General features: G+C 48.3%; 1 long non-coding RNA gene across 1 annotated transcript in view; it reads right to left on the reverse strand.

Moving 5' to 3' along the window:
- The window catches only part of LOC147111310 (uncharacterized), a 75,077-nt gene extending 50,799 nt beyond the window's left edge, over positions 1-24,278 (reverse strand). The window contains exon 1 of the long non-coding RNA XR_015080083.1: positions 24,084-24,278. This is a non-coding gene — a long non-coding RNA (uncharacterized LOC147111310). The remainder of the gene's footprint in view (positions 1-24,083) is intronic.
- Positions 24,279-24,496: the final 218 nt, after the last annotated feature.

Consider the following 24,496-nt stretch of genomic DNA (forward strand, 5'->3'; position numbering starts at 1 on the left):
TGCTCCTCTTCTGAGGGGCTGTCACTGGCAAGTTCAGGGACCTCCTCCTCACCATCTGAAAGCAGGAAGGCACAAGAGTAGCTTTAGAGTGAGGAGAGGGCGTCAGCAAGGGATGCATGAGTGGTGGCATTCAGCGCATTGGTCAGACAGTGGCAAAGGATGTAGATCTGATGCGCAAGTGGGATGAGAGAGGTCCAAAAGGTGATGTCCTTACCATTGCTGGCCAGAACAGGGTCGGCATCTCCACATGCAACGGGCCCAATCACCCGGCCACCCATGATGCACTCCACACGATGTTGCAGCTCGGTGAGTGGCTGGATATGGGGTCGGCCTCCCCCGGTCGCAGTCCGGCTCTTCCTATTATTCGCCAGCTTGGCCTGCAAGAGAAAGGACGGCCTCTAAGTACAGTGTGTCGCCGTGATCTTGTGTGCACTGCCTCCCATGGTGGAATAGCCTGGCCAGTGTGTCGCCCTGATCTTGTGTGCACTGCCTCCCATGGTGGAATAGTTTGGCCAGTGTGTTAAGTGCAGAATGTGCAATTGATGTTCATGCCTGTCCCATCGCTGCTGGATGAGGGCTGGCCATTAGGGCTTTCAGGTCCCTTTGCCCATAATGTGAGGTGCACATGCAAGGATGAGGAGGTCACTGGAAAGGGTACTCACCCTGACAATCCGCGTGAGGTCATTAAACTTTTTGCGGCATTGGACACCGCTCCTGGGGACCTCGCTGTTGGCTGACAGCTTGCTGGCGACATGCCTCCAGGCTCTCCTGTAGACGCGGAACGGCGCCTTCTTGCCATTGTCCGGGTACAAAACATGGCGCCTCTTCTCCACAGCACCAACCAGCACACTCAGATCACGCTCTGAGAAGCGCTGCGCACGTTCACGGGCCTTCTGCATGGCTTCAGGCGCTATTTGGGTCCAGCAGCAGTGTTCAGGCCTAGCTGGAGGGCTCCACTATCCAGGGCGTGGCAGCAGACCAAGTCGACCCTTCCCCCTTAAGAGCTGGCCGGTGCCAGGGTGTCTGCTGTCAATCACGAGATGGCCGCACCTGCGCTGCGCCCGGCCTCGGCGCTATCGATCAGCACCTCCGGCTTAGCGCCCAAAGAGAGGCGTCCAGCACCAGTTTTAGCGCTCGAGCGAACTCTTAGGGCGAAGCTAATGAATATCGGAGAAGTGGCCTCGATTTGGCGGCGGGCGCAAACTTTAGCGGCCGCCCCACTTTACCGCCCCAAAAGTGGCTACAATGAATTTCTAGGCCAGAATTTTTTCCTCGGAGTCAGAAGGTTGTGGGCTCAAGTCTCGCTCTGGAGACCGGAGCAGAAAAATCCAGGCTGACACTCCCAGTGCCGTGCTGAGGGAGTGCTGCATTGTCGGAGGTGCCGTCTTTCGGATGAGATGTTAAACCGAGGCCTTATCTGCTCTCTCAGATGGATGTAAAAGATCCCATGGCCACTATTTCGAAAAAGAGCATGGGGGTGGTGGGGGATTTCTCCCCAGCGTCCTGACCAATATTAATTCCTCAACCAATATCACTAAAACAGGTTATCTGGTCATTATCACATTGCTGTTTGTGGGAGCTTGCTGTGCGCAAATTGGCTGCCCCATTTCCTACATTACAACACTTCAAAAAGTACTTCATTGGTTGTAAAGCGCTTTGGAACATCCTGAGATTGTGAAAGGTGCTATAGAAATGTAATTTCTTTCTTTCTTTCCACGCTTCATGGGGAACCCGGTAGACAGCTCGATAGGTGTCGAGTCACACAGGCGAGATGAAGGGTTAGGACATTGCCTCGCTGCCTGTCTACTTGGAAGTGATCATTGTCTCTACAGAAAGATTGGAAGCTGGTCCATAACGAAAGACCAGCTAATTCGGTGCTTAGAATTTTGGACTGCATTGTTGGCGTTCAATGATCTGAGTCTAGCTTCAGACGCATCTTCACATCAATCTTGAGCAACAGGAAAAACCTGGTCGACCCAACCACAAAGGGAGATGATGAAAGCTGCCTTTATCTTGCACACCGCGCTGTGCTGGTACCTTTGGCTTCTGATATGCGGGTTTTTGAACGGCTGACGCAGCACAGAGATAAACTTGCTGGGTGGCGAAGGTCAGGAAGACCCAGTTTTAATTTTTTTTTTCCCCAACTGATCTTCCCAATCGCTGGCTTTAATGAATTTGGCACATTTACTTTGGTGGTGCTGCCCTTGCACGAGACTGAGGTGTGAGGAAGTAGGGGCACCGGCACAAGATAAAAGCAACTTTATAGGGAATCTCATAAACGGCACACAATAGTAAATAGGATGTGTAAGATGAACCCAGGACATTAATTCAAATTTCGCTGTCGCAGTAGGGCCGGGGGGCGGAAACTCAAACTAGCGCAAGGCAAATCTAGAAATCAGGAGGTTCCTCGCACACAATGATCAACATGGTGGGTGACAATCCTGGGACCACTTAAGAAACAGTGGATAACGTGATGGGGAAGGGCAGGCAAGGGTGGGGGACTGTAGCTTCTTTCCAACTGTATGTCTTAAATGCCTCATCTGTGTTTACATAGGATTACATAGGATATACAAACAGGCCATTCGGCCCAACCAGTCCATGCTTCACTCGAGCCTCCTCCCGTCTTTCTTCATCTAAATCTATCAGCATAACCCTCTATTCCCTTCTCCCTCATATGCTTGTCTAGCCTTCCCTTAAATGCATCTATACTATTCGCTTCAACCACTCCCTGTGGTAGCGGGTTCCACATTCTCGCCACTCTCTGGGTAAAGAAGTTTCTTCTGAATTCCCTATTTGATGTCTTGGTGACTATCTTATATCGACGGCCTCTAGTTATGCTCTTCCCCACAAGTAGAAACATTCTCTCTCTGCAGTTATCTCGAGACAACTGTATTTTCAGAAAAGCTGGTGACACAATGGTTAATGGAAATCTTGAGTGATAATTGTAAAAACAAGTCAGATAAAATATTGCTATGAAATTTCAGCGGGGATTTCTCCGGCTGTCAAGGGTGGGGAATTCTGTGGGTCATTAATCTTTTTGGCAAACTGAGAAACAGTCAGCCATAAGTAAGCGACTGCCTATCTATATATTTTTCTTGGCCACCCCTTCAATTCCTAACTACAGCGACCTGCTGGATTATACCAGCAAGGTTTTTCGATCAAGCTCTTTCCCTTATTTAAATAAAAGCATTTCAAACTGTGATACTTCGTTTTTTTTGCTTTGCATTGAATAGCCTTCTCCCGCCCATCGAATATAGAGCGAGTACAAATTGTGTCAACATCGCCCACACCCTCACCCTGCGAGGCTGCACAGTGCCCAACGCACAGCTTAGCCAACACCCGCGAGTCTCGTGATTTGCTGTTTAAATTATGAGCACCCTTTAAAAAAAAAACAGACTGCCGTGTAAAACGAATCTATAAAATGTTTAAAAATCTTACGGGGGACTTGCGAATGCTGGAGGTTCAGAACCATATGTCCTGTGAACCTTCCCTCCGCCACCTACACCCACCCCCACCCCACCCCCCACCCCCCCCCCAGCACTGCAAGTCTCCCCCAATTTGTCTTCTATGGAGGAGAGGATAGTAGGATCCCTCACTTGCCCAACCCCTTGGTGTTTACATAGAAGATAGGAGCAGGAGTAGGCCATTCAGCCCCTTGAGCCTGCTCTATTTTAATGAAATATACAAATCTCCTGAGATTTCCAATGTAGCTGTGAGCACAGTGGAATCTCAATTATGCGCCAGGTATTTTTTCCTGCTAAAGGCCTGTTGGTTACCCGCCAATTTCCGTCATCCACCACAGAGGTCTCCTCGGTTGTAACAAATGGTTGCAGCAGCGCAACGTTCCATAACATGAGAAACCAGGTGAACTTCACGGGATTGAATTTTACTCAATTTAAGCAGAGCCCACGAGCTCGCTCGACAAAGCACCAAGAGTTAAAACAAGGAAAGGGGGGATAGAGAGAGAGAGAGAGAGAGAGTGAGAGAAGGCTAATATAATTAAGTGAAAGACGCATTAAAGACAGTTGTACCAGTTTTTCAGAAACAAGAAACACTGGATGACAGCTCAATAGCTATTTATCAAATGGAAAGTCTAAGGTTAGCGATTCCAATCAAGGCTGCCTACATACCTGTCTCTGGCACGGCCCCCGTCTGTGCTACCTGAGCACAATGTGCCGTTCCCTCTACTTTTCATATTAAATGCACATTTGTAAACCCACTGAGGCTATTGCCCAATGGGGATTCATCTATCCTGTTGAATATTCATGACTCATATCCTCTTCGAAAACAGCCCGAGGCGGTTTTCACGTTTCAGCCCTATTGTAACCAGCTCCTGCATGCTCCGAGTGAGATACACTCTTGGTGGTAGGATGATAGGGAACAGTTGGGCTGGTTAACCCTGTAACTCGTGGATAACGATTCTTGTGCTAAGTGAAGTCTGACTTGTCATATTTACAAGCAGGACTTTACAGGTGATTGGAATTGAAAGGAGGTAGGTTCCGAATAGACAGATTGCTGCACCCCCCCCACCCCCCCACCATGAACCCCCTTCACCTCCCATAGCTACCAAGCACTGCCCCAGCCCAACGCCCAATGACAGTCTTCACTCTTCCTCCTTTATCTCGCTTCCTCTCTCCTCGCCCGCCACCCGATCTGATTCCCCTTGAGGAGAGAATGGCCGTGCCTCCTCATAACCCCACCTAAATGTGAAAAGCTCCTGTAAGTGCTGTGTAACCTTCAATTAGGTACTCTGTTATTCTACCAGGACCTGAGAGACTGTAAGTTCTAATACAGCTCAAATATAATCTGCTATATAGTATAAAATGAATTGGGGAATCTTAGAATTTAATTTTCTTTTCTTAAAATGAAGAAAACTTCCAAAGAAGCTCTGTAGCCAAACAACATCAAGTCGAGAATGGTGGTGGACAATCAGGCAACTAACAGGAATAGGAGGCGTCTCCCACCCTCTCCATTGGAGGAGTCCAACACACGAGTGCAAGAGTTAAGGCTGAACTGTTTGCAAGTGCCTACTTGATGATCCTACTCTTTCTCCTTCCGATATTCCCACCATCATAGATTTAGATATCCAACCAATTTGGCTCACTCTATGTGGACATTAAGAAGCGGCTGTAGTGCTGAGGACCTGTGCACTAGAATTAGTTGTTCACCCAAGCCAAGCTGTTCCAGTTCAACTAGGATGCTGGCACCTACCTAACAATATGGAAGATTGCCTAGGTGTTTCCCGTCCACAAAAAACAGGGTAGTAATTGGCCGGAATAAAAACAGAAAATGCTGGAAATACTCAGCAGGTCAGGCAGCATCTGTAGAGAGAGAAACGGAGTTAACGTTTCAGGTCTGTGACCCTTCGTCAGAACTGGAAAAAGTTGGAGATGGAACAGGTTTTTAAGCAAGTGTAGGGGCAGGGAAAGGGGGGAGGGGAGGAAAGAACAAAAGGGAAGGTCTGTGATAGGGTGGAAGGCAGGAGAGATTAAGAGACAAAAGGGATGATGGTGCAAGGCAAAAGGAGATGGTAATGGGGCAAGTTAAGAAACAAAAGATGGCTCTAGATGAAGTGTAAATGGCAATGGCAGGATGATCGACAGCTGCCATGTGAGAGAGAAAAAAAAATGAAAAAAAAAATAGGGACAGAGGTTATGGTCTGAAATTGTTGAACTCGATGTTGAGGCCAGAAGGCTGTAAAACGCCTAATCGAAAGATGAGGTGCTGTTCCTCGAGCTTACGTTGAGCTTCATTGGAACAGTGTAAGAGGCCGAGAACGGAGAGGTCAGAGTGGGAGTGGAGCAGAGAATTAAAGTGACAGGCGACCGGAAGCTCGGGGTCACCCTTACGGACTGAACGGAGGTGTTCCGCAAAGCGGTCACCCAATCTGCGTTTGGTCTCCCCAATGTAGAGGAGACCGCATCGTGAGCAGCGAATACAGTATACTAGATTGCAAGAAGGACAAGTAATTGGCCGGGTTAGATTTATCCCTCATCAGTCTGAACTGGGTTAAAACTCAGGTCTCTGAAACCAAGTTGCACATCTATTCCTGTAATGGAAAGTCTAAGGTTTCTTTTGAATCAAAATTTTTGAATAGCCAAAAAAATGGTGATAGTGCAGGTGTTCCTCAGGGCAGTGTCCTCAGCCCAACCACCTTCAGCTGCTTCATCAATCACCTACCTTCAGAATAAAGCAGTTGATGGCAGTCTACAGCAGGACCTGGATAACATTCAGTCTTGGGCTGACAAACGACAGATGACTTTCAAAGCACATAAATGCCAGGTAATGACCATCTGGAAAAAGAGGAAGCCCAGCACCCCCACCCCACCCCCAGACCTTCAACGGCATCACCATCGCTGTATCCCATCTTGGGGGCCACTATCAACCGGAAGTTTAATGGGAAGAGTCATATCAACACCGTGGCTGCAAGAGCAGGGCAGAAGCATTTTTATGTCACACTTGAATTCAAGTAATTCATACCATTTTAATAAATGGCTCCATCAATATTGTACTGAGAAATATTCAATGTTGCTGTTCAACCTCTACATTGGTGCTCAATTGCAGCCGTCCTTATGCATAAAAACTCACTCCATATCGATTAAAACACACAAGTTAGCAAACCAGCTTCCTGTCTCTTCCAGCCGACTGCTTCTGCGTCTCACCAGTAAAGCATCTTTGCTGCGCGGTTTTCTTAGGCAGGCGAGTACTGATAACTGCGAGGACCACAGGCACAAGCTTGACTGTTTCCTGTCCACACCATGCCATCTTTCAGATGAGACGCTAAGCCGAGGCCCTGCCAGCCTGCTCGGGTGGACATGGAAGATCCCATGGCACTATTCCAGGAAGAGCAGAGGAGTTCTGGTTTCCTGGCCAACAATTGTCCCTCAACCTACACCAACAAAGCAGATTATCTGGTCATCCATTCATTTGGTGGCATAGTGGTTAGCACTGTTGCCTCACAGCGCCAGGGACCTGGGTTCAAATCCGGCCTCGGGTGACTGTCTGTGTGGAGTTTGCACATTCTCCCCGTGTTTGCGTGGGTTTCCTCCGGGTGCTCCGGTTTCCTCCCACAGTCCAAAGATGTGCGGGTTAGGTTGATTGGCTATGATAAAAATTGACCCTTAGTGTTAGGGGGATTAAAATATGTGGGGTTACAGGGTTACGGGGATAGGGCTTGAGTGGGATGGCTGTCGGTGTAGGGACCGGGTGCTAGGGTTTGGATGATCAGCCATGATCTCGTTGAATGGCAGAGCAGGCTCGAAGGGCCGAATGGCCTACTCCTGCTCCTATCTTCTATGTTTCTATGCTGTCTGGGGGACCATCCTGTGTGTAAATTGGCTGCCTCATTTGCCGACAAAATAATGACTGCAGGCAAAAGAAAGCCAATGGCTGGAATTTTCTTTAGCTGGGCGGGTTGGGTGCGAGCGATCGCCGTGGCGTTTGCGATCCCCGTTGTTGCTTCCATCCCGCTCCAGAAATCAGCTTTGCGCTAATGGGGCCTATTACGCCCGCCCTGCGCGTTACCCGGCCCAATTAAATGGCGCGGGCCTGATGACGTCATCCATGACGCGTTTTCTACCGGGATATTTAAAGGAGCCATGGCCACGTTGCATTTGAAGGCTCATCTAGGAGTGTGCAGGCAGCACACTGGACAAATCGACTGCTACAAACAGTTCCACAGGTGACTGCACAGAGGCAGAGGGCTGCACCCAGGTTCTCTGGTGACTCCCTCCATATGCTCATGGAGGGAGTCAGAACACACAAGGAGGCCACCTGGCATTGCCACCCCACTTCATCATAGTCTCCCTCTAAAGATGTAACCCATCCATTCCTTACACTCTTTCCATCATTCTCACTGAACCTTCGCTTCTTTCTCTCCTTGCAGGAAAAGAGAGAGCACAATAAGAGGGAGAGGGAGAGAAGTGGAGGTGGGCCTCCATCATTTGCCACCCTCACAAAAGCAGAGATGGTTGCCTTAGAAGTATCTGGAGTCACCGAGCAGCTGGAGGTGGGAGACGGAGAGAGGGGGACATCTCAGCAACCTGGTGACAAAATTACGTATCATATAGCTACATGGCATACATCAGTCACTCATATGGGGACTGATGTCAGCAGCCAATGAATGTTCATCATGTAATGGTATCTGTACCCATTCTTGATATGACATATCTAACTGATCTCTTTACTCTCCCACAGATACATCAAGAGCCCCCCCCCCCACCCCCACTGTCCAGGAGGAAGAGGAAGACGACTCCTCACAGGAGCCTCCAGCCTCTGAGGGTGTAGCATCACCAGGCATAAGCGCACCCAGCACCAGCGCAGAGACGCACGCGAGATAGAATAGTGTTGTCACCTGGTGTCTCACAAATCACAAGTGAGCAAGAGCAGATGGTGGAGACAGGGACAGCAGTGGAGACTCCTCGCCGGAGGGTGCAGGACGCTCCCAGCTCTGCTCGGCTGCATGCAGATGCTCATAGACCTCCTCTCTAGGAGGGATGTCAGCGTAGACGTGGGTCCTCATGACCCCACTGATATGCAGCAAGGTGCTCTCCAGCTCCTTGCTAGCAGGGACGTGCGGGTGGCCCATGAGAGGGATGATGGTGAGAGGGGACATGGAAATTGCGGCTCCTCTCCATGCGCTCACATTTCTCCCCCATTGCCAACCCCTCAGTCAGAGCCCCAGATGCCTCCTCGGACAGTGATGGCCGAGTCTGCCCCTGCACAGTCGCAGGAGGAGCAGACGTTGGCGGTGCCATCAGAGGCTCCAAAACCCAGAGGACCACCAAGAGTGTCTAAGCAGTCACAGCAGGGAAGTGAGCAGGCTGCCTCTACCTCTGCTGAAGCCATAGGGGTAGCACCACGTAGAAGCACGCGGAAGAGAAAGATGACGCACAAGTAGATGCACAAGAGTAGACACTTGGGTGTTTTAGTCAATGTTAATGTCAAGTTTCCGTTAATGTGTTAAACATAAAAATCTTTATTTTCACCACTTTCTGGTCTTGGACAAATTTGTGTACACCTTTGGAAGTGCCTTAGTGAGTTACAGTGAATGGTGAGACATAACGTTACCTCCAGCAATGGTGGTCAGTGTGAAAGGAATGGCCTGGTCATTGTAGGGATGCTTTATGGTGTTGCTGTGGGGTGGTGCCAACCTGGCGCAGCATGTGGCAGACATATGGGTGTACTGCGTAAAGTTAAGTAAATCTGGCCATGATGAGGCCATCCCTGGCCCGACGGGCAGCAATGTGCTCGGGTGCTGGTGTGATCTGGGCCGCTGGTTCCTCCAGCTCCTGCTCCTCCTCGTCTTCCAGCTGATGCTCCTCTTCCTCCTGCTCCTCTGAAGAGGCTGTGCACTCAGTGCCTTGCTCCTCATGCAGCGCTAATCCTCGCTGTTGCGCTATGTTGTGCAGGGTGCAGCAGACCACGTCGATTCTGGATATCTTGGCTGCTGCCTACTGAAGGACTCCTCCAGATCTGTCAAGGCATCTGAAGCGCATTTTGAGCATGCCTATTGTCTGCTGTATGACACATCTGGTGGAGATGTGGCTTTCATTATATCTCTCCTGGGCCTCAGTACTTGGTCTCCTCAAGGGTGTCATGAGCCACGTCTTCAGTGGATAGCCCTTGACTCCAAGCAGCCAGCTGGAAAGTCTGTTTGGAGGAGCGAAGAGCTGAGGGAGGGTGGACTGGCGAAGGAAAAAAGAGTCATGGCAGCTGCCAGGGAACTTGACACATACATGCATGATGATCTTCCTATGGTTGCAGACCAGCTGCACATTGAGGGAGGGGAAGCCCTTGCAGTTGACAAAGACTCCTGGATTATGATGGGGTGTCCTGATGGCCACATATGTGCAGTCAATGACACCCTGCACCCGTGGGAAGCCAGCCAGAGTGGCAAAGCCGAGCGCCCGCTCAGTAACACTGGCTTCATCAGTGGCAAAGTTGATATAATTGGCTGACTTGTCAAAGAGGGCATCAGTGACCTGTGTGGTGCATCTGTGGGAGGCTGACTGCGAGATCCCGCAAATGTTGCAGATCCCTGGAAGGAGCCTGAGGCAAAGAAGTTGAGGGCGCTGGTGACTTTCACAGCCTCTGGTAAGGAGTGTCCACCCACTCCTCTGGGCTGCAGGTCTTGCTCCAGCCATCTGCAAATGTCTGCGAGGACCTGGCACGATACCCTGAGCCTCCTTTGGCACTGCTGCTCAGTCACGTTGAGGAAGCTCATCCTCTGCCTGTATAACCTGTGTTGGGGGTATCGCCTCCAGCGTGGTGTAGCCCTGTGCTGATGCCCTCTGTCCTGTGCAGCATCAGGTGGTTGAGGAGAAGGTTGGTGGTGTTGTTGTTGGTGCTGCTGGTGTGCCTGGTGTTGCTGGTGTTGGGGCTCATCGTGGTCCGATTCTGAGGACCAGGGTGGGACAGTATAAATGGCACCCGTGCTGATGGAAGAGTAGGCAGGTCAAGTAGAGATCAGAGAAGCAATCTGTGAATGGTGTGATAGGTTCTACCAATGATGTGAGACTGGATGGCGACTTTGGTGTTAACACTTGCAACCTCTAGAAAGCTAAATCTGTGCTGGGAATGTAGTCAGCAACAGCTTCTGCCTGAGGAAAGTGACCAGCTGTGAGGTCGGAGCTTTTATCGTTCATTTCATGCTGTCAACTAATCAGCTGGAGCAATGGCCACTCAACTCCTGCCTCAGGTTGACAGACGTGGTTCCCGAGCTGCGTGATTCCCGTGGGCAGCCAGGGAAAATTGAAAGGTAGGGATAAAAAGGTGCTTAAGGGTCTGACAAGTACCTGTTAATGATTTAAATTAACTCGCTCGCCTCTGCCGTTCGGGTCACTGCTGCGCCGGCAAACGCGCCCGAGGGAAAGGCGCGTGGGGGCGGGATGACGGCGGGATCCCGACCCACTCCAACATATTTCAAATTTCCTACACCAACCCGCCTCCGATCGTGCCTACATGGATCCCAGAAAACTCCGGCCAATGGCTCTGGAACACTTTGGGACTTCCAAAGGAGGTGAAAGGAGATATAGAAATGCAAGCTTCTATCTCTCTTTTTTAAAAATACTGGGTGAGCACAGGATTGGGCTCGACTGTGATGCTTGCCGACAGTGAGACACTCTGTTGAGACTTGCTCTTTTGACCGTCATGGAACACCACTCCAATGTGAGTCAGTGCTTCAGGAGTGGAAAAAACCAAAGGCTTGCACCTAGAAAGATAGACTTGCATTTCTATAGCGCCTTTCACGACCACTGGACGTCCCAAAGCACCTTACAGCCAATTAAGTACTTTTTGAAGTGGAGTCACTGTTGTAATGTAGGAAACGCCGCTGCCAATTTGCGCACAGCAAGCTCCCACAAACAGCAATGTGATAATGACCAGATAAGCTGTTTATTAGTGATGTTGATTGAGGGATAAATATTGGCCCAGGACACCGGGGAGAACTCCCCTGCTCTTCTTCGAAATAGTGCCACGGGATCTTTTACATCCACCCGAGCGAGCAGACGGGACCTCAGTTTAACGTCTCATCTGAAAGTCGGCACCTCCGACAGTGCGGCACTCCCTCAGCACTGCACTGGAGTGTCAGCCTGGATTTTTGTGCTCAAGTCTCTGGAGTGGGACTTTGAACCCACAACCTTCTGACTCAGGGGCGGGAGTGCTACCCACTGAGCCACAGCCAGAGCTACCTCGATATTAGCACAATTAAATGGAGGCTGAAAATGGGGAAAGTGATAGACCCACCATGGCAGAAGTAATATATGGAAGCAAGATGTTTGGTGGTAATTTTAACTTTGGCCGATAGTGTAAAATGGCTGAACTGGACGGAAGGGAATATCGGCCGTGGCGTATAAAATGCGGGCCAATTCAATAGCACCCATTTTACCCCGTCGCCCAGCGTTAAAATGACCCCCCCTGGGTTAGCAAAGGAGGAATTTGTTTAAATTTTTCTGACATAGCAACTAGGGTGGCCATATAAACGGCATACATCCCCCATACAAAATTCAGTTCACCTGTTTAGATTCAGATCCTGAATGGGTGTATCGTGCTACTTCAAGCCCTGTGCTCTGAAATTCCCCGCGCCAACACTAGGGTTGCGAAGGGGTGGAAAGTTTCCGGTAAATTTCCGGAAATTTTCCACGGGAAGTTTAGCTTGAGAATTTTGGAAATTTTGCCCAAAAAAGCACATGCTAGCATAATATTGTCTTTTGGGGGTTTTTTGTATTTCTTTCATTTTTTTCCCACAGGCCCTCTCTTAAAATGACTAACAGAGATGGAATCTTAATTATTAGGGAATTTGTTAATCAATATATGTTTATCTTCTTACTTGGCTTATTTTATTTTAGATGGGTCTTTTTTGTGGGGGGTTCAATAAAGTTCAAAATTATAACCTAAATAAAGTTTTGAAAGCCTGTTTTTATTTGTTTGGAACAGTAGGTCTATTTTGATGACAAAGATAATATAAGGGTCAGAGACAAAAACCATCAGTGTGCAAAAAAACTCAAAATTCCCATAAATTCCCCAAATTCCAATAAATTCCCAAAAATTCCCATGGAAAATTGCCTCTTTTAAAAATTCCAGGAATTTTGCAACCCTAGGCAACACTGCCACCTCTCCACCTCCCCCTTTAACACTCTTCTTAAAACTCACCCCTCTGTGGGACCAAGCTGTTTGGTCATCCTTAATATTTCTTTTGGTGCGACGCCAATTTTCTTTTGCGATTACACCTCTTTGCGAAGTGCCTGGGGATGTTTTTGTACCTTGAAGGCACACTGTTGTTGTTGTAAATGACTTTTTGCCACCCGTTGCCAATTCTGCTGCAGTATTTTTGCAGCCCTTCTTTCTGTTTGTCTGGCACATCACCCACCACCCCCCCCCCCCATCTGTGAACTAGGAGGGGAGAGGGAGGAAGAGGGTGTTGCGTGCAAGAACTGAGGGAGGCTGTGCCAGCATGACGCAGGAGGAGAAGAATTCCAGCATCAACTGAAGGGAGGAAGAAATAAGATTGTTTCAGTGAGCTTGGGGTGGGTAAAGGGATAGCAGAGTGGCTTAATATCGCTGTTTGCATGATTGTCACCATCAGATTTAGCAATGAAGGAAAATCCCCACATGTTTTGCCACCCTCTTCTGCTGTACGTGACAGAATATTGGGTATACCTGCAGCCTGCGTTATGACAAGCTTGTGCCCCACCTCCCTTCCCATGTAACTACTTGTATTAGTTTCTGTTTCTGACTTGTCAGCAATGTTGAAGCTGTTAGTCAGCTTCTGCTAGTTTTCGAGCTTGGCGGATACTGTCCCGGGACATAATGAGTTAGATGAAGCTTTCAAGGTGTCAGCCGTGGCTCAGTGGGTAGCACCCTCGCCCTCTGAGTGAGAAGGTCGCGGGTTCATAGCCCCACTCCAGAGACTGGAGCAGAAAAATCCAGGCTGACGCTCCCAGTGCGGTACTGAGGGAGTGCCGCACTGTCGAAGGTGCCGTCTTTCAAATGAGACATTAAACCGAGGCCCCGTCTCCCCTCTCAGGTGGACATAAAAGATCCCACTGCACTGTTCAAAGAAGAGCAGGGGAGTTCTCCCCGGTGTCCCGGCCAATATTTATCCCTCAATCAACATCACTAAAACAGATTATCTGGTCATTATCACATTGCTATTTGTGGGAGGTTGCTGTGCGCAAATTGGCTGCCACGTTTTCTACATCACAACAGTGACTACACTTCAAAAGTAGTAGCTGTAAATTGCTTTAGGACATCCTGAGGTCACGAAAGGCGCTATAGAAATGCAGGCTCCATCCTTTTTCTTTCATTGCTGTATTTTATTTTTTCATTTTTAGTTAGGCCGAGGCATTGTGGGAGCTTGCTGCGCGCAAATTGTCGGCAGCGTTTCCTACATTACAACGGTGACTACACTTCCAAAGTACTTAATTGCTTGTAAAGCGCTTTGGGATGTCCATGAAAGGCGCTATATAAATGCAAGGCAGAGGTCCCTGCAATGACACACGGTAAAATGGGGAAAAGGTATCTCGGTGCCCTCAGACAGTACAAAAGAACAGTTTCACTCACTCGATAGAGGTACATTTGGAAGAAAGTTATCCTGGATGTCAGGATATTAAACCCTTGCCTTTTTGATTGCGTCCTGTCTAGCTACAAACCACAGATAAGGCAGCCTCCTATCCGGTTTTGGTCTGGAGTGTCTAGTTTTTGAGTGAGTATCTGGAAATTCCTACAATATAAACCAGATGCCTTTTTTTCCCTGTAAACTTGAGGTCATCCAAAACTCAGCTGCCCGTGTCCTAACTCGCACCAAGTCCCGTTCACCCATCACCCCTGTGCTCGCTGATCTACATTGGCTCCCGGTTGAGCAACGCCTCGATTTTAAAATTCTCATCCTTGTTTTCAAATCCCTCCATGGCCTCGCCCCTCCCTATCTCTGTAATCTCCTCCAGCCCCACAACCCCCGAGATATCTGCGCTCTCTCGAGTATCCCTGATTATAATCGCTCAACCATTGGTGGCCGTGCCTTCTGTTGCCTAGGCCCTAAGCTCTGGAATTCCCTGCCTAAACCTCTCCGCCTCTCTACCTCTCGCTCCTCCTTTAAGACACTCCTTAAAACCTACCTCTTTGACCAAGCTTTTGGTCACCTGCCCTAATTTCTCCTTATGTGGCTCGGTGTCAATTTTTTGTCTTATAATCACTCCTGTGCAGCGCCTTGGGACGTTTTACTATGTTAAGGGCGCTATACAAATACAAGTTGTTGTTGTTGCTTTAAAACAACCGTTGGTTTCCTCTCTTCCCTGCCACACCCATTTACTTGCATGTCTTATCACATGAGTCACTGAGATATTAATTCAATTATCATCCGCCCTTGCCCTTCTCCTGCTCGGTGCTAACCCTGCCCACAAATTGTTATCTGCCGCAGCACATTATTGCTACAGTTGAGTGGAAAGAAATGTTGACACCAACTTGGGAAAACAAGTGCAGCAAGTTTAGCCAATCCAATTCAGGGGAATTTGAGCTTGAAAGGTTAAAGGATTTTTTTTTTTTTGGAAGTGCTGCATTGTTCCGGCGAAGTCTTGTTGGAAAGTCCCACTAATCTGATAGACTTGTATTTCTTTTTCATACTGTGGGTGAATAATATGACCCGGCGAGCACTGGGTTACGATGCTGGTTAGACACATCGGGCAGCTGGGATTTGTCACTGGGCGGGGAGAATATTCAAAGTATGCGCTACATTAAACCACATAACCTTCGATAAGCTTTCGGCCAATCATTGCATAAGGAGAATCAAAAATAGAATGTGAAAAATGAAACTCTTGTACGCTTAATGCTGAACCTATCAATAAGGCACAGAGGGCAAGGATTTAATGGTTAATCCGGTGGTATCTCTGAAATTGAGCAGAACCTTGGTTGGCAATAGGAAAAGAGGAGACCGTGACCTCTTAAATTCCCAATCCTGAACATTTTGTGTCGGTGATGAGATCCAGACTATTCCATGAATGCAGATACTGGGAAGCTCATACAAGGGTCAGTGTTTTCAAATATTAATCTTCCCCAAGACAGAGCTTTCAATGCTGTTTGGGGCACCGGAACATAGAGCACAGAACGAGAAAAGGCAGTTCAGCCCATTCGTTCCATAATGTCGCGCATCACGGACTTTACCCCTCCATTTAATCTGAGGGAAAGTTCTGTATAATCAGTCCCTGATTCCCAAAGGTAATCAAGCAACAATCCAAAGTATTCACCCATAACCCATATCTCTGGTTTGCTGTCCTCCCATACAAAATTTACCTCTCCCATAACCCTAGCACTATGGGGACCACTGTGCCCCATGCAATATTCAAACCCATCACTCCATTCACAGCCAGATATGTATCTAGTCTCCATCATTAGGAGGAAGAGAAGACTGAAGGAGGTTCGTCAGGTGGATGTAGAAGGTTCCACGGCGCTATTTCGAAGGAGAGCAGCGGAGTTCTCCCCCATGTCCTGGGCCAATATTTATCCCTCAACCAACATCACTAAAAACAGATTGTCTGGTCATTATCACATTGCTGTTTGTGGGAGCTTGCTGTGCGCAAATTGTCTGCCGCGTTTCCTACATTACAACAGTGACTACACTTCAAAAAGTACTTCATTGGCTGTAAAGTGCTTTGGGACGTCTGGTGGTCGTGAAAGGTGCTATAGAAATGCGAATCTTTTTTCTTTCGGATATCTGCTGGAACTTCACTACCTACATATAGGCAACTTCACACTGCTGATAGTGGTCCAGCTTTCCATCCCTGTGATAAAGATGACCAAACTGACTACAATTCCCCCAGCCCGTGCACTAGTGCAGCTTCTAGGACACTAACGATGATCTGGTATTCCATCCTATATTTCACCAAGCTTTTCTTTACCCGCCAGTCGCCTTCAACATCAACTTAAACTTGCACAGCACCTTCAATGTAGAAGACATCCCAGGGCATTTTGGAGAGGGAGGGCGGCCGAGGGCAGTAGAGGAAATAAGTAGGGTTCGATGAGCCGCGCAGAGGGCGCGATTCAGAGGGGTGACAAAGCTTGGCCAAAATGTTTGGGTTTTGAGAAGGATTTTAAATGTGGAGTGAGAAAAGGTGAGGCAGAGGCATTTACAGCACAGAAAGAGGCCATTCAACCGCAACAACTTGTGTTTATCTAGAGCCTTTAACACGGTAAAACGTCCCGATGCACTTCACAGGAGCGATAATCAAACAAAATTTGACACCGAGCCACATAAGGAGATATCAGGACAGACGACCAAAGGCTTGGTCATAGAGGTCGGTTTTAAGGAGCTTCTTAAAGAAGGAGAGAGAGGCGAGAGGTTGATGTGCCAAATAACTGCCTGAATCCATGAGGTTAAAACTTAAAACTAAAGGCTTTTATTAAGTAAGAACATGGCATCAAGTTAACATAGGGCAACCATCATTCATCACCGACCCAGCCCTTGGTAGAACATTCCAGAAGAGGGGCGGGGCTAGGGAGGAGCATTAGTGGTTACACCGGTGGAACATTCCAGACATTAACAAGTACAACAACAACAATAACAATACAAATGCCAGAACACAGAGTTATTTCATCACAGAGGTTTAGGGAGGGAATTCCAGAGCTTAGGGTCTAGGCACGGCCGCCATTGGTGGTGCAATTAAAATCGGGGAGGCGCAAGAGGCCAGCATTGGAGGAACACAGAGATCTCGGAGGGTTGTAGGGCTGAAGGAGATTACAGAGATAGGGAGGGGCGATGGCCCTGGAGGGATTTGAAAACAAGGATGAGAATTTTAAAATCGAGGTGTTGCCGGACCGGGAGCCAATGTAGGTCAGCGAGCACAAGGGGGTGATGGGCGAACGGGACTCGGTGTGAGTTAGGACACGGGGCAGCAGAGCTTTGGGTGAGCTCAAATTTATGGAGGGTGGAAGGCCGGGCCAGGAAAGCATTGGAATAGTCAAGTCTAGAGGTAACAAAGGCATAGGTGAGGGTTTCAGCAGCAGATGAGCTGAGGCAGGGGCGGAGACGGGCGATGTTACGGAGATGGAAGGAGGCATTCAGGGTGTGCTTAAGTTGCGCCGTGACAATATGGGACTGCTCGAGGGATCAGCTGATCTTTACCTGACTGTTGTTTTTTCGTTATGTTTGTACATACTAAAGAACATGGCGCACCATCGCTTTTCTTTGCTGTCCAAGCTGGCACATAGATAGACGTAAAGGTTTCCCTCACAATGAATCAACGATTGTCCCACTTCTAACTGCTTAATCCAGTGACAGACCAGAGACAAAAGGGAAGTTGCGGGTGTAAATAACGTCAACAAATAATTAGCCTAGCGCAGCAAGATCAGACTTTGGATTTGCATCTCAGACAGTTTATTCTCCTCAATAACAACAGAAAACGCTGGAAAAACTCAGCAGGCCAGGCAACATCCGTGGAGAGAGAAACAGAGTTAACGTTTCAGGTCGAAACCCTCCTTCAGAACTGAGAAAAAAAGAGGCAGGAAATGAAACAGATTAAAAGGCCAGTTTGGGGGCTGGGAAATGGGGGAGGGGATGAAAGAACAAAAAGGAAGGTCTGAGAGGTGAAGAGACATTCAGAGGTGTTCAAGACGAGACGAGATGGTAATTGGACAGGTAAAGAGCTCGTCTTTTAATCTGTTTCATTTCCTGCTTTTTTTTTCTCGGTCCTCATGCCAAGCACTACGGACACTTGCGAGTGTTAGACCAACAGGCACTACCGATGTCAGGCTTACCAGTCTATAATTCCCCGTTTTCTCTCTACCACCTTTTTTGAATAGTGGGGTAACATTAGCTACCCTCCAATCCATGGGTACTGTTCCAAAGTCTATCGAATTTTGGAAGATGACCAATTGGGAGAAGGGGAAGTGCAACGAGACCTGGGTGTCCTTGTGCACCAGTCACTGAAGGTGAGCATGCAGGTGCAGCAAGCGGTTAAGAAGGCAAATGGTATGTTGGCCTTCGTAGCGAGAGGGTTCGAGTTTCTATCATGTGGCATGGGTGGGGGGAGCAGAAGATGGGAGCATGAGGGATTTGTGTCAATGGCTGACCGCCAGCTATCTGCCTCCCTTGCGGTGAGTCTCCCCACCCCGAGGAGTAGGTCGTATTTACCTTGATGCTTATTCAGAATGTAGAGCCTCATGTGCTTTACCTTGACACGCGAATAAGGCATTTGACTGTAGGATTGGACCTAGTCTCGATATAATTATTAAAAAGAAAAACGACTACCATAACCTGAGGGTGAAATCCCCAAACCCGCGATCTCTACCACCTAGAAGGACAAGGGCAGCAGGCGCATGGGAACACCACCACCTCCAAGATCCACTCCAAGTCATACACCGTCCTGACTTGGAAATATATCGCCGTTTCTTCATCGTCGCTGGGTCAAAATCCTGGAACTCCCTCCCTAACAGCACTGTGGGAGCACCTTCACCACACGGACTGCAGCGGTTCAAGAATGCGGCTCACCACCACCTTCTCAAGGGCAATTAGGGATGGGCAATAAATGCTGGCCTTGCCAGCGACGCCCACATCCCATGAACAAATATAAAAAAAATCATGCCTCAATTCCTTTTGTCTTCCATTAAGGTGTTAACATGTCAGTAAAACAGTGGAGTAAAGAATCCCATGAGCATTTATACATCAGTATTGGTGTTCGATTCCTCACATAAGGTGCAGTACAACGGGAAAAGAAAGAAAGACTTGCAATTATATAGCGCCTTTCACGACCACCGGACGTCTCAAAGTGCTTTACAGCCAATGAAGTACTTTTTGAAGTGTAGTCACTGTTGTAATGTGGGAAGGAGATGGTGACAGGCATTCCGCCTTTGTCTATTTTTATCTCCCTCTCTTTTAAAAAAAATAAAATATAATCTCGCCTTCTGATTACTGACTCAGTCTCTCTGTCGCTCCTCGAAGGTTAAAAGTGTTCCCTGGGCAAGACAAGGCAGCTCGTTACTGTCTTGAAGAAGCCTTGCTGATAACGTACTGCAGGCCTCCTGACCCCGAGGACTGTTTTACGAGTGCGAGGACTGAGCTGAGTGTCGATGGCGGAGGGTGTGAGATGAGGCGGAGTTTCTGCTGGGGAATTTGTGGGGGGTGGGCGGTAGGCGGGGGTGGGATGGGGTTCTGCTCTAGGAAGCTTTGGGTTGCTGCAAGCCTTTCTTTCATTCTGCCTGTTGTGGTTCAGTGGGTAGCACCCTCACCTCGAGCACAAGGGGGTGATGGGCGAACGGGACTCGGTGTGAGTTAGGACACGGGGCAGCAGATCTTTGGGTGAGCTCAAATTTATGGAGGGTGGAAGGCCGGGCCAGGAAAGCATTGGAATAGTCAAGTCTAGAGGTAACAAAGGCATAGGTGAGGGTTTCAGCAGCAGATGAGCTGAGGCAGGGGCGGAGACGGGCGATGTTACGGAGATGGAAGGAAGCGTTCAGGGTGTGCTTAAGTTGCGCCGTGACAATATGGGACTGCTCGAGGGATCAGCTGATCTTTACCTGACTGTTGTTTTTTTGTTATGTTTGTACATACTAAAGAACGTGGCGCACCATCGCTTTTCTTTGCTGTCCAAGCTGGCACATAGATAGACGTAAAGGTTTCCCTCACAATGAATCAACGAGTGTCCCACTTCTAACTGCTTAATCCAGTGACAGACCAGAGGCAAAAGGGAAGTTGCGGGTGTAAATAACGTCAACAAATAATTAGCCTAGTGCAACAAGATCAGGCTTTAGATTTGCATCTCAGACATAGAAACATAGAAGATAGGAGCAGGAGTAGGCCATTCGGCCCCTCGAGCCCGCTCCGCCATTCAATGCGATCATGGCTGATCATCCAAATTCAGTACCCTGTCCCTGCCTTCTCCCCATATCCCTTGATCCCTTTAGCCTTAAGAAATATATCCAACTCCTTGAATATATTTAATGAATTGGCCTCCACTGCCTTCTGTGGTAGAGAATTCCACAGGTTCACCACTCTCTGGGTGAAGAAATTCCTCCTCATTTCTGTCCTAAATGGCCTACCCCTTATCCTTAGACTGTGACCCCTGGTTCTGGACTCCCCGACCATCGGGAACATCCTTCCTGCATCTAGTCTGTCTAGTCCTGTCAGAATTTTATAAGCAGTTTATTCTCCTCAATAACAACAGAAAACGCTGGAAAAACTCAGCAGGCCAGGCAACATCCGTGGAGAGAGAAATAGAGTCAACGTTTCAGGTCGAAACCCTTCGTCAGAACTGAGAACAAAAGGCAGGAAATGAAACAGATTAAAAGGCCAGTTTGGGGGCTGGGAAATGGGGGAGGGGATGAAAGAACAAAAAGGAAGGTCTGGGAGGTGAAGAGACAGTAAGAGGTGTTCAAGACGAGACGAGATGGTAATAGGACAGGTAAAGAGCTCATCTCGTCTTGAATACCTCTGAATGTCTCTTCACCTCTCCCAGACCTTCCCTTTAGTTCTTTCATCCCCTCCCCCATTTCCCAGCCCCCCAACTGGCCTTTTAATCTGTTTCATTTCCTGCCTTTTCTCTCAGTTCTGACGAAGGGTTTCGACCTGAAACGTTGACTCTATTTCTCTCTCCACGGATGTTGCCTGGCCTGCTGAGTTTTTCCAGTGTTTTCTGTTGTTATTTCGGATTTCCAGCATCCGCAGTATTTTGCTATCGTCGAGCTTATTCTCCTCTTCTGACTCAGAAACCAATGACTTATGACAAAAAACGATCAGTGACATTGCTCAATTTTTAATGTTCCAATGCCTCGGCCTAACTAAAAATGGAAATATAAAATACAGCAACGAAAGGAAAAGGATGGAGCCTGCATTTCTATAGCGCCTTTCATGACCTCAGGACGTCCCATGGCAATTTACAGCTACTACGTTTGGAAGTGCAGTCGCTGTTGTAATGTAGGAAACGCGGCAGCCAATTTGCGCACAGCAAGCTCTCACAAACAGCGATGTGATAATGACCAGATAATCTGTTTTAGTGATGTTGATTGAGGGATAAATATTGGCCCCAGGACACCGGGGATAACTCCCCTGCCCTTCTTCGAAATAGTGCCATGGGATCTTTCACGTCCAGGGCAGACGGGGCCTCGGTTTAACGTCTCACCTGAAAGACGGCACCTCTGACAGTGCAGCACTCCCTCAGCACCGGCACTGGGAGGGTCAGCCTAGATGTGGTCAAAGCTGCTAGAGTGGGACTCGAATCCACAACCTTCTGACGCAGAGGCGAGTGTGCTACCCACTGAGCCACGGCTGACACGTATGCTGTGAGGTGACGCAGGATGGATCACAGTTTTTGTCAGGGTGCCAAAACGGAAATTAAAAATCTGCCAAACATTCAACTTGCTACAAATTACCTAAATTGGGAATTGGTTCCAGGTCAATGAAACACTTTAGAAGCGGTGATCTCGGTCCTCATGCCAAGCACTACGGACACTTGCGAGTGTTAGACCAACAGGCAGTTTCTATCATGTGGCATGGGTGTGGGGAGCAGAATATGGGAGCATGAGGGATTCGTGTCTATGGCTGACCGTCAGCTATCTGCCTCCCTTGCAGTGAGTCTCCCCACCCAGAGGAGTAGGTCGTATTTACCTTGATGCTTATTCAGAATGTAAAGCCTCATGTGCTTTACCTTGACACGCGAATAAGGCATTTGACTGTAGGATTGGACCTAGTCTCGATATAATTATTAAAAAGAAAAACGACTACCATAGTCTGAGGGTGAAATCCCTAAACCCGCGATCTCTACCACCTAGAAGGACAAGGGCAGCAGGAGCATGGGAACATCACCACCTCCAAGATTCACTCCAAGTCACACACCGTCCTGACTTGGAAGTATATCGCCATTTCTTCATCGTCGCTGGGTCAAAATCCTGGAACTCCCTCCCTAACAGCACTGTGGGAGTACCTTCACCACACGGACTGCAGCGGTTCAAGAAGGCGGCTCACCACCACCTTCTCAAGGGCAACTAGGGATGGGCAATAAATGTTGGCCTTGCCAGCGACGCCCACATCCCATGAACAAATATTTAAAAAATCATGCCTCAATTCCTTTTGTCTTCCATTAAAGTGTTAACATGTCAGTAAAACAGTGGAGTAAAGAATCCCATGAGCATTTATACATCAGTATTGGTGTTCAATTCCTCACATAAGGTGCAGTACAACGGGAAAAGAAAGAAAGACTAGCATTTATATAGCGCCTTTCACGACCACCGGACGTCTCAAAGCGCTTTACAGCCAATGAAGTACTTTTTGAAGTGTAGTTACTGTTGTAATGTGGGAAGGAGATGGTGACAGGCATTCCGCCTTTGTCTATTTTTATCTCCCTCTCTTTTAAAAAAAATAAAATATAATCTCGCCTTCTGATTACTGACTCAGTCTCTCTGTCGCTCCTCGAAGGTTAAAAGTGTTCCCTGGGCAAGACAAGGCAGCTCGTTACTGTCTTGAAGAAGCCTTGCTGATAACTTACTGCAGGCCTCCTGACCTCGAGGACTGTTTTACGAGTGTGACGACTGAGCAGAGTGTCGATGGCGGAGGGTGTGAGACGAGGCGGCGTTTCTGCTGGGGAATTTGTGGGGGGTGGGCGGTAGGCGGGGGTGGGATGGGGTTCTGCTCTATGAAGCTTTGGGTTGCTGCAAGCCTTTCTTTCATTCTGCCTGTTGTGGTTCAGTGGGTAGCACCCTCGCCTCCAAGTCAGAAAGTTGTGGGTTCGAGTCCCACTCCAGTAGACCTAAGCACAAAAATCTAGGCTGACACTCCCAGTGCAGTGTTGAGGGAGCGCTGCACTGTCAGAGGTGCCGTCTTTCGGATGAGACGTTAAACTGAGGCCCCGCCTGCTCTCTCAGGTGGATGTAAAAGATCCCACGGTGTTATTTTGAAGAAGAGCAGGGGAGTTCTCCCAGGTGTCCTGGCCAATATTTATCCCTCAATCAATATCGCAAAAAAAAAATGATCTAGTCATTATCACGTTGCTGTTTGTGGGAGCTTGCTGTGCGCAAATTGGCTGCCGCGTTTCCTACATTACAACAGTGACTGCACTTCAAAAAGTACTTCATTGGCTGTAAAGGGCTTTGGGACATCCGGTGGTCGTGAAAGGCGCTATATAAATGCAAGTCTTTCTTTTTTCTGATTCAAAATACACCGGTAAACGAAGTGTTAAGTACACGTATTGAGACATGCAGGTGCTCGTTCAAGATCAGGCAAGTTCAAAGGTCTGTTCGGGTAGAAGATAAGGTAGCAGAGAGTTAATGGTCTACACACACACACAGAAAACAGCAAATAAAACCACCGCCCGCCCCCTCACAAAGCTGTATTTCATCTGGAGAAATTATCCTTAAGCGTCTGCACTCGTCAACCACTGGAGCTAGCCGCAGTCAATATGGAATATAGCCTAAATTCTTTAAGCTATTTTAAGTGGAGCTTTGCAAATGTACAACTGCATTGTTTTAATAACTCTGCATGTTGTACCCCTTTCATATATGCATTATTCCTGTGTGTCGCCTACCCACAGCTCCATAGATCTGTCTTAAACTTTTAACCAAGACTTGGGACTTTCCACTCTAACTGCACAAATGCCAACCTTTACCTGTGTCTCCGGGAGCGGGATCGTTCCACAGTGGCATCCGTCTTTGGCCGATAGCTCCGAAACCGCACAGGTTGGGTTCAACTTTTCTTGTGAAGGGATCATGCTCTCCTCTGGATCCTATTTTCAGTAGCACTTGTAGTCCATAAGTGCTACCGAAAATAGGCTCTGGACGGAAACATTTTCCATTCCAGACAAGTCCTGTTTGTGTGATCTGCTATTTCCTCCTGTTACCTGTTGTAAAGCAATGTTGCAACAGCCCCTAGCTACCTAACCGTGCAAGTGCAAAGTGTTAGTAAATCCTGGAACTGCATCTCTTTGCAGGCGAATCACGGACGCTCTACCTGGATCTAAAGTATTGCCCCCGCCCCTCCCCCTGAAGGCACTAACCCGTTTCTCTTCCCTCCACCCTCTTC

Source organism: Somniosus microcephalus, chromosome 11, assembly GCF_052327205.1.
Source record: "Somniosus microcephalus isolate GS21.2 chromosome 11, FLI_Smic_1.0, whole genome shotgun sequence".
NCBI lineage: Eukaryota > Metazoa > Chordata > Chondrichthyes > Squaliformes > Somniosidae > Somniosus > Somniosus microcephalus.